Source organism: Vombatus ursinus, unplaced genomic scaffold (assembly GCF_900497805.2).
Source record: "Vombatus ursinus unplaced genomic scaffold, bare-nosed wombat genome assembly UNPS02014880.1, whole genome shotgun sequence".
Lineage (NCBI taxonomy): Eukaryota > Metazoa > Chordata > Mammalia > Diprotodontia > Vombatidae > Vombatus > Vombatus ursinus.
This window is the reverse complement of record NW_020954658.1, coordinates 4387-12330: the sequence shown is the minus strand read 5'-3', so window position 1 is coordinate 12330 and position 7944 is coordinate 4387.

Genomic DNA, 7944 nt, shown 5'->3' with positions numbered 1-7944 from the left:
AAACCACTGGCAATTGGGAATCAAAGGGGGGGAAGATTATGAAGGATATGGCAATTGAACTTATATTTGATGAAAACTAAAGATCTCATGAGGCAGAGATACAGAAATCAACTTGTATAAAGGTGAGAGACAGAAAGTCAAATGCCTCAGGTAGTTAGTTTAGTTAGTGAAACCCCTGAAGATTTTTGATCAAGGAAATAACATAGTCAGACCTTTGTCTTTAAAAGATTACGAAAAGTGAACTCATAAAATAAGGAGAGGAAGATAAGTGAAGCACAGAATTTTAGGGCTGTAAGTGGCCAGTCTAACTCCCTCATGGATCATCAACTACCTATTGGATTTTTCTTACTAGATGTCTCAGGGACATCTAAAGTTCAACAGGCTCAAAACAGAACTCATCTCTGCCCCCCCCAAAAAAAACCTAGTCCTCTTCCAAACTTCTGATTTTCTGTCTCAAAAGTACCACCTTTCTTCCACTCTTTGAAGTTCATAACCTCAACTCATCACTCGTCCTCACCTCACATATCTAATTAATTGCTAAATCTTATCATTCCACATCTACAACACATCTCTCATCTTGTCCTTTCTCTCTATTCACACAGTCAACATCCTAATTTGGGTCCTCATTACCTGCAGCCCAGACCATTACAATGGCTTCCTTACTTCAAGTCTCTCCTCACTCCAATCCATCCCCCACACAGTTGTCAAAGTGACTTTTTCCTTCAGTTCAAGTTGCAATCTGTCACTCCCCACCTATACAAAACTTACTTCTAGGATAAAATACAAACTCCTCAGTCTGGCTTTCAAAACCTTCACAACCCAGTCGCAACCTAATTGTTCAGCGCCATTGTACATTACTCCCCTTCCCACATTCTGTGATCCTGCCAAACTGGTCTTCTTTCTATTCTTCACAAAGGGCATTCTACCACCTCTCTCTGTCCCTTGGCACTGGCCATCTTCCATGCTTAGAAAACACACCTCTTCCTTCAAGATGCAACTCAAGCTTCACTTTCAACTCTGTCTTTCCTGATCTTTACAACTGCTAATGCCCTTCCTCCCTAATTAACTTAAATTTAGTGTTTATGCTATATGTATGTGTGTGTGTATGTGTGTTCTCCCCCAGATAAAATGGAAATTCCTTGAGAGTAGAGAGTGTTTGTATCACTAGTGCCTAGAATATTTTGTTGTTATTCAGCCATTTTTCAGTCATGTCCACCTCTTCATGACCCCATTTGGGGTTTTCTTGGAGTGGTTTGCCATTTCCTTCCCCAGTTCATTTTACAGATGAGGAAACTGAAGTAAATAGGGTTAAGTTACTTATCCAGGGTCACATAGCTAGTAAGTGTCTGTGGCCAGATTTGAACTCATGATGATGAGTCTTTCTGACTCCAAGCCCAGTATTCTATCCACTGTGCCACCTGGCTACCCAGCTTGGGACATAGCAGGTGCTTCTTAACAAGTGGATGCTGATTGATTTATTGACTGATTATTATGGTCTGGATGGAAGGGAAGATAGAGATAAAAATAATAATAATGATGACAGCATTTGCATAATTCCTTAAGATTAGCAAAGCAATTTACATTTGTTGGCTCTTTTGATCCTTACAACAATCCTGTGAGGTAGGTGCTATGATCCCCCATTTTACATATGAGGAAATTCAAGCAAAAAGAGATTAAGTGACTTGCCCTGAGTACATAGCTAGTAAGTGTCTCAGGCAGAATTCAAATTTGGGTCCTCCTGATTCCAAGATAAGCAGGCTATCTCCTGCTCCATGTAGCTGCCTCAGGAAGAACACTCCACAATGTGATAGGGAACAAAAATTAGTATGTTCCAATTCTGGCTCAATGACTTAATGCCTGTGTGAGCTTAAGCATACTTCTGGGATTCCATTTGATCATCTGTAAAATAAGAGGATTATACTAAATGATAGAATAATAATATCTAACACTTACATAGCACTTTCTATGTTCCAGGCACTGTACTAAGCATTTTACAATTATGATATCATTTGGTCCCAACAGCAACATTGCAAGGTAGATGCTATTATTTTCCCCATTTTACAGGTGAGGAAATTGAGATTGAATGCCTTACCCAGGGTCACATTGCTAGCAAGCATCTGAGGCCAGATTTGAACTCAGGTCTTCCTGACTCCAGACCAGGTGTTCTATCCACTGCACCACCTAACTACCTAATATCTAAGGCCTCTTGCTATTCTATCCTTGTGATAGAGTGATCTCATTGGTGTAGGGACTTTTGATTTAAAAGTTCCCTCAGTATCTGTCAGAAATAGGTCTTGAATCCAGGTCTTCATGACTCTAAGGCCAGAGTTCTATCCATCCTGCCATACTCCTTCCTGACTTAAACATAGCAGGAATTTAATGAATATTTGTTGGGCTGAATTGAAATTTAGTGTAATAAGCATTTGTAAGAAGTTTGGTCGTGGAAGGAAAGAGAAAAACTAGTAGGTCACACTTCTGCCTGTTGCTTGCCTCTGAATATGAATGAAACACTGTTTTTATCATATAGGGAAAATTATACAAAGGAAAAGAAATCAGTGGAGAGAGAAGAAAATAGGAAGATATTAAAGGGGAACTAAATGATCACTTAGACCAATCAATGAAGGCAAAAAGAGATGGTCTCATAAGTATAGGAGGAAAGATTAACCTTGAAAGTTCTCCATACCACTTGCTCTGACAACGTAGAAGAGAATGGGTGAAGATACGGACAAATTTTGAGGTGGTAAGGAGGGAAGGAGACAAGGAGACAAGCACAAGAAATGTGCTTAAGTAATGTGCTTTCAGTAAAATAGGAGACAACATCTTCCCCCTAAGAATGAAGGAAGCTATTCGCTTGAAGAACTCGGATGAAGTTTCAAATTACTACTCTGTGAAAATAACTTAACAAGAGATTCAATACAGCCTTTTGTAATATTAAGCTAAATGGAGGGGCACCAAAGAACACAGATAACGGAGTGTTCCCAGGATGGGGAGTTATCATCTGGTTGTAGGGGGTGGGTTTCCTAAGGACCAGTGAACTTACCATGGATATAGTCAGTCATAAGATCCAGGCTCCACAGAGAAACAAATTAAACTGTACAGAGGAAATGTAGAGGGAAGGGGGAGAACAGAGATTTCCATTAAGAAAAAGTCAAGATTCAGTAAATTAAGAGAAAGGAGAGAATCTTAATTCTTCCTTATCTCTTGATTTTGATCCTCACCTTTGGGTCCCTAACAACTCTTTGATCTTATCAGGAGATAAAATTAAGTTCACTTTCCTGATGGATTCCTATCTCCATGATACTGAATCCTTCATATTAACCAACCTGTTCTGTATAGAATAGCAAAAAGAGCATTGCCTCAGGAGTCAGAGAACTCAGAATCAAATTCTACATTTTGTCTTCTCTGTGTGATCATGGACAGGGCATTTAATTTCTCTGAGACTTCATTTTCTCTTTACTAAAATGACAGGGTTGAACTAGTTGTCTTCTTAGGTTCTTTCTAGCTCTATGTCATTATATAAACTCCATCCCCCTCCCCATTATACCCAGCAGCACCCTCTTATTCTGTGCAATGGGTAAGCCTGCCCATAATATTGTTTCTTCATCACTAGAACATTGGCATTTGGACTATCTATACTTTCTGCTGGAGACTGTATTTCAATCTCTCTCACTTACCTCTTCTGTCATGTTAGTCCTCCTCCTATATCTTCAGTTTTCATTTCTTCACTGATTCTTTTCTTCTACCTGACTTTGCAGAATTGTCAGGAAGTTGGATGGGCTCCCAAACATCAGCCTGCTAATGGTGTCTCAAAGCACTAAGAAATACATAAAATGCTGCCATAGGTGCAAAGGCACCTCATTAACAACACTAAAGGATAGCAGCCAGGTGATGCTACAGAGAATGGGTTGCCAGCCTGATATCATTTGGCCAAAAGAGCTGCCTCCTAGGATTCTACTGGTTTTCCCATGATAACTACAGGAAGATACTGTTAATAAAGAGTGCTTAGGGAAGAGGTGAGCATGCTTCTTCTGAAAAGGACCCTTTGATCCTTTGACATATATATGTACATACATGTATATGTTTATATGCATAACATGCATATATGTGCATAGGTATATACATAAAACATGTATATACCTATGTATAATATATTCCATACAACATTATGTATTTATTTGTGTGTATATATAGATATAGATATATTTATAGATGCATACACTTTGATGTAGTACTACCAAGGAAGAATTTATAACTTGTAAAAGTAAACTCATCTACTCATATTTGGTGGTTCTACAAGCCTTATGATTGTAGCTGATAAAAGTTTTTATTTTTTTTCAAAGAGAGATACAAAGAAAGAGACATTAATAAACTATATCTAGGTGACTGCATACTTTCTTACTATCAGTCTAAAAATCATTGCAGTCTCTGAATATGATTTCACACGGATTATTGAATGAGAACTACAAATTGTTTCAAAAATCTTGACTTCTAAGCCAAGTATCTTTGTTCTTCCAATACCTTTCATTTTTATTCTAAGAATTAATAAAAATATGAAGTCAATCAATCAATAAACATTTATTAAACACCTACCATGTGTCAGGCACTATGCTAAATCATAAAATGATTGTTCCATTTATGGTACCCCTGGGAGATGGGTTTGGCTGTTTTATCCCCAGAGTATGTAATAGGTGCCTAAAATATGCTTATTGAATTATATTGGATTGGATTAGATTAAATTGATTGAGATTGCTGGATGGGTACTATCTCAAAATTAATAAAGTATTTTATGTTTAGTGTGGGTAGTTTCTTTAACAAGACCAATCATAAATACTCCTTAACCCTTGTGTCTGAATTTACTGTCTTCAAGATTATTGAGACTTTTTTCTAATTAGACACACCATCATTCTAGTTATGAGCCTCCATGTACTTAACTAAACTGGCCTTCAGACAACAAATATACTATTTCTCACCAAATTTTTGTCATGGATTTCCAACTTCCAAGAAGTCTGGATGTCATAATAAGGAATCTAAATAAAATTGAGTAGAACAAAACATTTTATAACTTCATAAAGTAAAACTGACCTTCCTCATACCACTTCCTATTATGAATGGTTTCAAGTGAGAGGGGCTTTGTTGTCATTACAACATTCATATCAACCAAATAATGTATTTGGCTACCTTACCATAGGCTATCAAAGGTCTATGATAGTCTATCTTTCTCAGAGATGGAGCTAATGTCTTTTATTTCTGGTTTAACCCCTACAATGGTTAGTGATTCGAGGCAGTTGGTGTCACAGTGGATAGAGTCCTAGGCCTGGAGTCAGGAAGACCTGAGTTCAAATCTAACTTCAGACTCTTACTAGCCATGTGACCCTGAGCAAGTCACTCAACCTCAGTCTCATTTTTCTCAACTGTAAAATTGGGGGCAAGGAGGAGGAATAGCATGTACCTTGCAGAGTTGTGAGGATCAAATGAGATTAAAAAGCACTTAGCCTGGTACCAAACACATAGAAGGTATTATATAAATGCTTTTCCCCTTCCCTCTCTTCCCTGCTTAGCAGAGATATCCTAGAAAAGGATCAGAAGGTTCTAGGGTGGGGACTTTGGAAGTCCTAGGGAACAGCAGTGACGAGAGTTGTAAGCAAGGCTCATACCAGGACAAGATCCCTGGCACTTTGTTCTGTGATGCCATAGAGGACCTTTAAGATTTGGCAGCTAGGTGGCACAGTGCATAGAGCTCTGGCCTTGGAGTTAGGAGGACCTAAGTTCAAATCCAGCCTCAGACACGACATTTACTACCTGTGTGACCCTGGGCAAGTCACTTAACCCCAATTGCTTCACCAAAAAGAAAAAAAAAAGATTTGGCATTCTAAAATTCAAATATCAGGGTGTTGGAGAGCTAACTTTGGGAAGTGAAGGTCAACAGCAGAGGATTTAGGATAAGACAAAATACAGTAGGCAACCAAACCCATAAGCATAACACAAAACTATGGCCCTACGACATAAGCGCCAATTCATGAAATATAACTGAAAAAAATGAATAAATCAAAGAAAATCCCAGTGTTGAAAAAATTACCTTGGATCCAGAGATTCTCCCCCCCCAAAAAAAATATGAGCAAGTAACTCTGTAACAACTGCAAGCAGTGGTTCAAAGGAAAAAATGGATTTTCCACTAAGATTAAATTAATATTTATATGAAATTAAGCAAGAGATAAGAAATGAAATAAAAGGCCTGAAGGAAAGATTTGGAAGGAGAATAAATAACTTAAAAAGAAAAAGTAGTGAACTTTACCCAAGTAACAGAATCCTCCAAAACTAGAATAGACGAGATATACCAATGACTCCATGAGAAAGCAATTAGAATACGCTCAAAACACTGAAAACGTAAGAAAATGTATGATATCTGATCTCAAAAGCAATTGAGCTAGAAAACAGATTAATGAGAGATAATTTTAAGAATCTTAGGACTCTCTGAAAACCATGATTAAAAAAATAAAGTCTGCACCATACAATTTAAGAAAACATAAATGAAAATTGTCCAGATCTTTTAGAACCAACAGGCAAAAGGAAGATAGACTACACTGATAGCCTTCTGAAAGAAACCCCAAAAGAAAAAAATCCCAGGAATGACATAACCAAAATCCAGAGCTCACACAGACAAACATCCAAAAACAAGTAGTTCCAATAACAAGGTACCGCAGTCAAGATCTCAAAAGAAGAGGAGATCCTGGAATACATTCTTCAAAAGACAAATTACTTAGACTTACCAACAAGAATAACTTACTCTAAATAGCAGAAAGAAAAATTGGATTTTTAGTGAAATAGAGTGCATTCAAGCATTCCTGATGAAAAGACAACAACCAAGAAGGAATTTTGAAATACAAACTCAAGAGTCAAGAGAAACCTTCAAAGGTAAACTTATTTGAGCACTTTAAAGATATCATGTAATGGTGTAATGGTCACATTTTCATAGGGAGAAAAGAAATAAGCTCCTCTTCAGAACCTGAATGTCTTCAAAGAATACTGGGAGTTAAATACAAGGGAGTTAAATTAAGAAAATGGAGGGCCTGGGAATGTATTAGTTCTGTTCTGAATGTTTGTGGGAAAAGAGAAGGGAAAATAAAAAGGAATACACTTGTGATGAAAGGAGGAAAAAAAGATTGCAACCTACTATTTTTCATAATTGAGGTGCATGAGAACAGTATTCAAACATGGAGGAAGGAAGAAGGAAACAAATATCAACTAAACCTCATTCATATACTAACTGAACAAAAGATGGTTGAACATTCATAATTTGGTGTAGAGATACATCAAATAACAAGGAAACAATAAGAGATGGGGAAGGTGGGATGAGAAGAAGAATAACCCAAGGAGGTAATATTTACATGAAAAACAGACTTCATGATCTTGTCAGGGAAATTAAGAGGGGAGGATGAAAAAGAAAAGAATTAGAGTGTAACAATGTGCCCATCATTTGGGGAATGGCTGAATAAATTGTGTTATATGAATGAAATGGAATGTTACTATGCCACAAGAAATTATAAAAGAAATTATTTCAAAGAATCCTAGCTAGTATGACTTGATGGGAAAAATGGGCAGAACCAAGAGAAAAATTTGTGCAAGGGCAATGTAAAGAAAAACAACTTTGGAAAATTTGAGAACTCTGATTAATGCAATGACCAATCGTGTCTCCAGAGAATATATAATAAAGTATGTTACCCACATCCTGACAGAAAGGTGATGGATTCAATGTAAAAAAAAAAGCATTTTTTTCTTTTCCTCAATTTTTAATTGGACCCAGGACCGGGGAGAGGGAGGAGAAGGATGTTCAGGGAAAGAAGGTGTTAATAGTAGTAATTTTTTAAAAAGAGAAATGTTGAAACATTTTAATGTATAGAATGAAGTTCTAAAAGAATTACAGACAAGAAGAACAGTTTTGAAAGT